A 10,131-nucleotide genomic window follows, 5' to 3' on the forward strand; every position below is an offset into this window, starting at 1 on the left:
CACAAGTTTAAAAAAACGGGTGCATATCTCCTGGCCTGCAGCTGCCACGCCTACTATTACAGAAGTCCCCCATCCCTTATGACAGCATTCAAGAGCAGAGTGCATCAGTTTGACATTCCCCACGCACTCAAAGTTGTAGTCAATTCCTCCATCAATCAAGTTGACAATAACCTCCTGAATAGGTTTTTCGTGGTCCTTTGGATTGACAAATTCTGTTATTCCGAATTGTTTTCCAAGGCTTTCTTTGCTTGATGCTTGGTAAGCCTGCGCCGAATAGCCCTAGTCTTCTTGGGGCGTAGATCAAGAGGCAATCGCTTTGCCTTTTTGTAAGCAACACGAAGTGCAGCTTTCTGGTTCTGGGACAAGACTGTAAGAACCTGGGCAATAGAAAGCCTAACTACTTTGATTTTGGATAGCTTGTTAGGAGCACCACCGGTGACTTTGGCGACCCTCAGCAGAGCAAGCTCTGCCTTCAACTCCTTCAGCTGGCCCTGCAAGTCGCTTTAACACCCTTCCAATTGGCTCTTCCATCGCTGCTATCTGGACTAAAGCATCAGACCGAGACTCAAAGACAATCAGGAGCACACCCCCGTGGGCAACTTTTCTTCCCCATTAATCTCAGATTGACAGTGTGCTTCGTAAGGCGTTTCAGTCTGTCTTCCTTTCTCCCAGATTCGTGTAATACTTCCCTGTTCTCCCCAGAATGCCCGTTCTTTTGCTTTGTCTTCCTAGCACGACATCATCTTCACATTGTCTTTAGCATCGACGTCCTCTGCATAGTCGCCTCCTCCTTCCAGTCCATTAATACTGCTCATTGAAGTTGCAGAGAAAAACGAGTCCTATTCAGCCGCAGAGTACCGTCTCATCCTGTTCCGAATGCCAGTTTCTCCCTCAAAAGCTTCCCCTCCAATCCTCTCTCTGCACTCCTCGTAGCTCCCCCCTCCAATCCTCTCTCTGCACTCCTTGTAGCTCCCCCTCCCAATCCTCTCTCTGCACTCCTCGTAGCTCCCCCTCCAATCCTCTGTTTTCCCCCTAGAATTCCGATTCAGCTTAATACTCCCCTGTCCCCGATTAGCCTCGACCTCTTTTTTCTTATCCCATACACTTGCTTTTCCCTCCCTCTTTAGCTTTTGACAATTCCCCTCTTTAGTCTTTGAAAAATCCCTTATTAATCTCCTCCTTCCACGTTTTCTACGCCTCCCTTTCCCAATTTCTCTCCAAAAGCGGTCCTCAAATTAGCTTTTTCCTGAAAATAGCCGACTAATTAGTGATATTTCACACATATTCGGCCGCCCCATTCTTCATTGCTTGTGGTTCCACATGCTTTCAAAGCTGTAAAGAACATGAACTCGTCTGGTTTCATGCCATGTTATTGTATTTTCTCAAAGAGTTTGAGAGCCAGTATCCCTTGCCCACGCTGAACATACCCTGCAATAATTGAGCCCCAAGAGACATTATCTTATTTAGGCAGTCGATTAAAACATTTCGTACATCTTCCATCCTCCCACATTTCACATACATGTCAACCAGTGCATTGCCAATGGCCAAATTAGATACAACACTATCCAGTGTCAGCTGAATAAATACTAGGTTCCCCTGCTCAATGGCTCCAATGTTGCCACAAGCTTTCAAACGAACCCTTGGTCACAATCAAAGTGGTCCATGAGATTGCATCTCGAGTCACCAATCTACCAAAATTCATTTTTCTTCTCTGTCTTCGGCATAAAATAAAAGAGCAAACATAACAACTAAGTATGTACAAAGTATCAAATCACACACACGACTTTTGGGTGGTTTTCACACCTCGAATGCGCAGCAATACGACAGCGCTTTTACAAGTACTAATAGACACGAACAGAAAACAAAAAAATGTCATTTTTTTTAAAAAAAATTTAATTTTCTTTTTTAATTTGAATAATGCAGCGCGTGTATAAGCACGTGTAGTTTGCATTATAGACGCGCGAATAAACGCAAATTACCTGCAATTTAGACGCGCTAATAGACGCGCAAAATATAACTGGAAAAAAAAAATCTGGTTTTTTTTTTCCCCTTCCATACATCAGATTGTGTATTTGGGAAAAAGACAATGTATCTTACGGGCACGAGAATTGAAAGTGAAAGTCCATGTATTCATTATATATCAAAGCATTTACAAGGAAAGTTTTGAGTGCTTGCGACCTAAAGCGTGGCCGCAAGCAGTAGGCTCAAAGAGATATCATACATATACAAGAAAAGAAGGCCTCATGAGGAGGTATGGTGCTCCTCTACGAATTTGAAGAGGAAACATCCTCGCTAGTACCACCATGGCTACTAGTGTCGCTATCCCCCTCCTCGCTGTGCTCCACATCCGGATTCGCCTACACACACAAAAGATCAGGGTTGCTTACATAGACAAGGTGGAGAAAAAGTTATAATTAGTTATACTTTTAATAGGAAAGTAAGAAAAACATACCTCCTCTGGCTCTCGAATCCTCATGGCTTGGTTGTATTGGTCCTCAGTGATGAGACCCTCCTCATAAAAGTGAAGCCATGTCGCTGCACGGTTATGGCCTCGATAGTAACCTACCTCTCTAGGGGTAGGTGTCCTACCAACGATGGTAGTTTGTAAAACATTTAGAGATATACAAACAATTAGACATCACAATATATTAGACTAAAATATATAAAGAATTTAAAAAAATATACATTAAAAAAAACTACAAATCAAAATACCTGCATATGGAGTACCTGTATGTGGAGTACCTGCATGTGGAGTCTGGGAAGTAGTGCCAGGCAAAGATGCTAGAGGCATCCCAGACATGACACTGAACACCTCGTCTGATATGGGAGAATGGCCAAGGTGTCTGGTCATCTCTCCCATGAAGTATTCCCTACTAGGAAAACCTCCAAAAAATGCATTGACCCCCCTGCCAAAGGAGGCCAATGTATCATTCATGAGATCCACATCTGGGTCATTACTAGATGAACCAGGATATGACATCTGCAAAAAAAACACAGGAAAAAGACAAATTTATTTGCATACAAAAAACATAGGAGGATATTGTGCAGTACAAGCAACTCATGGATGAGGAGTGGAGGTGACTATCCATAGACTAGAGGGCACATTGAGGCCTATATGCCTAGGTGAGGGCTCTAATTCACGAGATCCACATGTAGAACACACAAGTTTCAATCTCACTTTATGTAAAGAATGTAATGTTTGTATAAATGTGTATAAAAGTATACCATTTCGTAATTTGTCACTTTTAGATCTAACTAGACTTCTATTTAGGAGTTAATCAATACCACGCAACAAGATTCTGCTCTAGGTGATGTCACACAATAGGACTTCGCAGTTTTTAATGTGTATAAAAGTATAACATTGCAGTTTTTAAGCCTTTGACATAACATTGCAGTTTTTAAGCCTTTGAAATAACATTGTTGTTCATCTTCTATCCATCAAGTCTACTTGCGCATCTAACGTGCAGCACAGACGCGCTGCCAGACATGCATCCCAGGTCAATGTGCGTCTATTTGCGCATCTAACCTGCAGCACAGACGCACTGCCAGACGCGCATCCCAGGTCAATGTGCGTCTAAAATCGCGTGTAGACTACATGTCAAACTTCTGTGTAGCGCGTGTATCATCGCGTGTGCATTGCAGAGCACACGCGCTGTAAGAGGCACTGAGAGGAGACAATTTTTGCGCATCTATGTCCGCGTCTACACTGAGATGTAGACGCGCTAGCAGACGTGCTGGGTCGGTCGATTTTGGATCGATGACAGCCATTGACGATTTACATAATACAATACATTATAATGGAATCACAAATGAGCAATACACAGACAAAGCAGAGAGAGGAAGAGAGAAACAAAGAGAGAGAGAGAGAGAGAGACTTACCTTGGGTGTTTGGTGTGGTGGGTGGTGGTGCTTCTCCTTCTCCTTCTTCCTCTCCTTGGTAAGTTATCCTCCCTTGATGCTTGTTTGCTTGCTTGCTACTTCTTCTTGTTCTCTCTTTCTTCCTCTCCTTGGCTTTCCTTTTTTCCTTCTTGTGTGTTTGAAATGAAAGAAAATGTGAGTCATGAGGAGGTGAGGCATGAAGAGACTGCATGTCGGCTAAACTCAAGCTTCAGAACTGCAAAAAATGCAGGAAAGGAAAGGTGCAGTTTGAAAAGAAATGATTTAAATATGGTTTGAATTTTGACGTGTGCATCTATTTTCGCATGTATATGTGCGTCTGTTGTTCAAATAGACGCGAGTATAGACACGAATATAGACGCGATTGTAGATGCGAAAATAGACGCGTAGGCAGACGTGCATTTGGGATTTATCATGATTTTTTGTTTTTAAGATAAGTTTTGATAGTGAATTCTTCTTAAGTTTTGATAAGTTAAGATAAGTTTTAAAATGATGATTTTTGTGTATTTAAAATTAAGATCTTATGTAAACATATAAATGACAAATATTTTGATGTTGTCATGAATTAGGTTTAATCATGTCGACGTTGTCATCACCTAGTGCGGTGCAAGCTGGTGAGTCAATGAGCACATCCTCAAGTGAGGATGAAACATTGCGTCTTCATAATCGAGATGCATGGCTACGACAAAAAATTAGATGCATGTGTGATCATTGTCAAGGGTGTATTTTTCAAGCACGTCGAATTGCAATGTCACACCTGAGCTTGTATGGACAATGGGACCAAGAAAAATCACTGGTATTCATTGTTTTTTTTACCACTAAGATTGCTAGTTTATGTTACGGGAATTATATATCAACGTACATGAAACTCCCTTTTGTGGTTGAGTAGGATGCGGTGCCACATCCTTAGATGCTCCCTCTCACGCATCGAGAGGCTACAAAATGTCGACGCGAGAAGGCAGAGTCTTCAAGAAGAGTAGAGACTGACGACCATGATAGTAGCCCTCATGAAATGCCCCATTAAGTCGTAGAGGATGAGATTTTGGACAACATGGTACACCATCTATTTTCACAACCGGTTCAGAGAAGGTTGTACGTAGTCCGTTCTTCCTGCGTCCCTTGACATACTTAACTTGCAAACAATTTATGGATGGAGTAATGTCAGTTTGGATGCGTTATTGAAGTAGGTATCAATTCAGTTTGGCTTCTATATGAATCATAATATTAATTGTTAACCTCTCTATTTTGAAATCAGACAGAAATATATATTGGTGGTTTTTTAACTCACTTTTAAAATATATATAGGTTATTATCACAAATGCTTCCAAAAGGAAACAAATTGCCAGCTAAGAGAGAGCAAGCAAGACATTACTTGACATCTCTGGAAGGCCTCGATTATGTCAAGATCCATGCATATGTCAATGATTGTGTCTTATTTCGTGGGATTTATGAGTTCGCACGAGAGTGTCCTTTTTGTGGCGCATCAAGATACGAAGTGGAGATGAAGTCAATGGATGTGCCTCGTAAGGTTTTGTGACATTTTTCGATTGTTCCACGTATAAAACTTATGTTCAAGTGTAAGTCTATTGGAAAGCTCATGTCATGGCATGCTAGTCATCGTTCAAGTGATGGAAAATGGAGGATCCCTGCAGACACACCCGCATGGCAACATATAGATAATTTGTGGCCTGTTTTCCAAGAAGAGCCAAGAAATTTGAGATTTGGTTTAGGTATGGATGGAATCAATCCATTTGGTATCAAAAGCACATCATACAGTGTATGGCCAGTAGTATTGGTGAACTATAATATTCCTCCATCCATGGCAATTAAAAAGGGACATGTGATGCTGTCCCTTCTGATTCCTGGAAAGCACAAGGTAAAAAACATGGACCCAGAGGAAAGATTGAGCTACCCCATACACCTTGGATATTGTCAAAGAACGAGGAAAAAATAGTGAAGGAACAAATATATAGCTTTTGAACACCCACAGGATGTATGAGATGTCTCAAGGGAGCCTTTATAAAGAAAAAAAAAAGAGGTGTGGAGCAACTATCCCACGATTGGCACAAAATGATTCAAGTAAGGGTATATCTAACCATAAATATAGTAATTAGTGGCGTAACTATGTGTAAACTTTGGGGTATGATGACTTTTTCCTCTACTGACAATTTCCATCTATGAATATTACGATTGGCACAAAATGATTCAAGTAAGGGTATATCTAACCATGAATATAGTAATTAGTGGCGTAACTATGTGTAAACTTTGGGGTATGATGACTTTTTCCTCTACTGACAATTTGCATCTATGAATATTGTTTACATTCAGTTCGTACTTCCTACTAGCATATCCCATTGTGCCTCCAAAGATGTACGTGATATAATTTACAAGATGGGAGAGCTTGTGAGGTGTATATACATTGTATTTTTTCATTATATATCTTTGAATTTCTACATAAAAATAAACAATTCTCAAATACATCTTGACAGATACGTGAGCTCGAAGGAAATTGATCCAAACACATTGCAAGATGCTCGAGTATTATCTATTGAGGTGGTTTGTTTGGTGGAGGAAATTTTTTCTCGATCCATTTTGATTACTCAATTACGTTTACTCGTACATTTGATTGATGAGATCCCACTTTGTGGGGCAGTTCATGTAAGGTGGATGTTTTTTCTTGAGCGCTTCATGAAAACCTTGAAAGATTTTGTGAGGCAAAAAGCACAACCTGAGGGAAGCATGGCGGAGGGTTGGTTAGTGCAATCATCCCTTGTTTATATCTCTGAATATCTTGCTGAAGTGGATCCCTCTCAACCACGACTATGGAAAGATGATGAAGACTTGAGGATGACCTCTATAGTACCTCAAGGAAAAGGAATGAGTAAAGTGCTAACAAAAGAAGAACTTCGTAAGTTAAATAGTTTTTATGTGCTCAATAGTGATGTTATGAGCAAATGGGTGACACTATATAATGAAGCAAGGGAAAGAAGAAAAAGCGAAAGACAAGAATTCCGCACTAGATATGGAGGTAATGTCTCATTTCTAGATCATCTAAATGCGCTCCCACGTCATATTGACATAGATTGGTTAAATGAGAAAATGGAGAGAATGGAAAAAGAGAAGGAAATTAATATATCTCAAGAAGAGTGGGAATACGCACGAGGTTGCTTATCAAAGGTGAGACATACTATCAATTAATTTGTTTCTATAAGTCTTATTTTATATAAATAATTGACATGTTTGATCTTTTATCTTTTACTACTAGTGCACATTATTCAATGCACTTTGGTGTGAGGGTAAATATCTTCGAACTCAACGTATAGATGAAAAGAGAAATACCCAAGATTGTGGTGTCCTTGCTCACTTCGAGGCTGCCAATGGTACCATGGAAGGTTATTGTGGCTTGATCCAAGATATTCTGAAGCTTGATTTCAGACGACGATTCTTTATATATGTATTGGATGTGAAGTGGTTTAAAGAAGTGGTAACAAATGGTGAGCATTGCACAATCAGATGTCATCTAAGTGGTTTTGTAATCATTGACTCTACAAAATTTCACCAAAACAAGAATGACACATTAGCACTACCTCAACAATGCGAGCAGGTATATATGCAAAGGCTAATTTTTTTATATGTATACATGTGATACATATACACAATATAATAAGTACTTAAGTTTTTTGCTTTTGTTTTTCAAATACAGGTTGTGTATCATCCAATGGTAAACAATAACCGATGGTGGTATGTCATCCCTATATCTAATCCTTCAAAACCAATATATGGTAATATTACCGACATGGAGATAGCAGATGACAATCCAACAAATAATGATGATGTGCATGATGACACCATAATGGATGATATGCGTGATATAGTACAAGATGAACCTTGCGATGATGTTCAAAGAAATGCAGAAGAAGATAATAATGTGATTGTCGATGATATTGATGAAGTTATTGAGCAATATAGCAACACATCTGATAGTGGGATAGACTTATTTGTTTCGTTACCTCTTGGTAACATAGACCTAGAAGTAAATAGTTTAGCAAGGGCTGATCTCATTGAAGATGAGATGGATCATTTACTGTAACATACTTAATTTGCTTATTGATTCAATATATGTGTATTCCTAATTCTATGCTTTTTATCATGCGCACACGTGCATATTCAAGAATCAATAGTCAATTTTAAAGCAAGCATTGAGTTTTCCATAATAAAAAGGAAGTATCTTTTATCATCTTCAAGTAGATAGAGAAATTACGAGATACATATTGCAATGCTTGCTACTAATTGTAAGGTTTCTGTCGCTTGCCGCTAATTACTTATATCAGGCTTGTCAACTGGAGGAACTGCCATTCATTAGAGAGCAATGAAAAAGTAATTATTAACTCTATTTTTTTAATTCAATGATTCAATGTGTATTCTTAACTATATGGTTTTTATCATGCGCACATGTGCATGCTCAAGAATCAATTTGAGGTGGTTAAATAATTATTAATTTTGGTTTTTCAATTATGTGAATTGCTAATTTTAGGTGGTTAAATAATTGTGGGTCTGATAGCGCATCTATATTAGTGTCTATTTGCGCGGATATATAGACACAAAATTCACGTCTATTTACACGCACATTTACACGCATTTATAGACGCTCTGATAGGACGCGCCCGACTTTGCGCGTCTAACATGCGCGTCTATGCCTTGTTTCTGTTGTAGTGATGGGTTTGCCTATGCAGGGATCTGAAGCAAGGATAGAAAGAGGGCTATCTAGTCCATGATAGTTTGTGTCAATGATGGACCTAAAAACGGGCCGGCACTGGCTCATGCACTAGCCGGACCTCGTCACTATGCCCAAGACAACCCCTCGGCCTCGCGGCCAGGAGCGTCTATCAAAATCTCTGCCTTCCTAAACATTGCGTTTGTAGTACGTTGTAGTCCCACAGATCCTAACCCAATATTGCTCCTCAGAGGGAGTCCCTTCCACATAGCCAAAAGGCTCGAATCACATACACATTGGGTTCCTCCTACGGCTGAATGCCGTCAACCCTTTGCGACTCTCCTACACCTTGGGGATTGGCCCCTCGATGCGTCGCTCAACATTTAAACATTTCGCACAAACGTCGCTCAAGGTACCAAATAAACGTATCCAGGAATGTACCATTCCCTCACTTGACTTCCCCTTTATGATCCCACGACTAGCCTACAGCATAGGAACCTCACGCTCTCAACGGTGGGTCACAGGCCTACTGAAGACAATTGCTATGCATGTCCAGGAGCTAACTCTGATACTTTTAATTTCCTCTAAATGATCATGCAAAGAGGTGGATGCCTAGTGCTCAAACATTTGAAAAAAACCAGCAGCGTGTAAGTGTAAAACATCTCTTTCATGCTTTTCTTTCTAACCGCTTTGTGCTTCGCTACAACACCTAGCACCGAAGTGATCTTCGTGCTACTAGGTTTTAATTCTTATCATTATTATTCCGTCCTAGATGCAATGCATATAAAATCAGCAAATTATTCCTCATGCTCAGTGGCATTTAACCATTTTTTCCACAACTCTACCCTTCCCCGTTGATAGTGCATCATTATATTCATTTCTTTTAGGGTTTCCTTGTCATTTTATGTGGAGAAAGGAAGGAAACACGCACTAAAACAAATAAACAAGGCTGAACTGAAGCACAACTTCATGCCCCAGCCTTGCTATACATCAACAAACATAAATCCTATTTTTCTATATTTTTCGTAGCCCCAAATGTATTTTTCCCCTATTTTCCATGGTGTTTTTTATCATTTTCCCCCATTTTCTTCATTTTCTTGTATTTTTTAAATTGCTGAAAATTGAAACCAGTTTGTGGGCTGTGGCCCTTAGTTCATTTGCACCAAAATTGAAAGATTAGTTGATGTGTATCGACGGTTTTCCCCATTTATACGCCCAAAACCCTTGTTTTTCCCCATTTTTCATGGTTTTCGGGTTTCTTGACATTATTTCGAGCCATGAAATGCATGTTTTTCATAATTTCTGGTTATCAACAGTAAGAACTCAGAAGAATCAGCAACATAATCAAATCTTAGTCCATATGAACGGCATTCCATCAATCAAAAGCATAAAACACTAAATTTTCTTTGTAATTTTTTGGTTTACCGCTTAAACGCGTGTTTCGGGTTTTGTGTCCATGGCTGTAGATCAGGAAAACAGCAACACTTCATGTCCAGCAACATCACAAATCACCATTCTCA

General features: G+C 39.7%; 1 pseudogene; it reads right to left on the reverse strand.

Moving 5' to 3' along the window:
* Positions 1-215: 215 nt before the first annotated feature.
* On the reverse strand, positions 216-613 carry LOC148027331 (large ribosomal subunit protein uL29y pseudogene; annotated as a pseudogene).
* Positions 614-10,131: the final 9,518 nt, after the last annotated feature.

The sequence above is a fragment of the Lygodium microphyllum genome, chromosome 13 (genome assembly GCF_053477565.2).
Source record: "Lygodium microphyllum isolate KBCC chromosome 13, Lygodium_microphyllum_v1.1.10, whole genome shotgun sequence".
Lineage (NCBI taxonomy): Eukaryota > Viridiplantae > Streptophyta > Polypodiopsida > Schizaeales > Lygodiaceae > Lygodium > Lygodium microphyllum.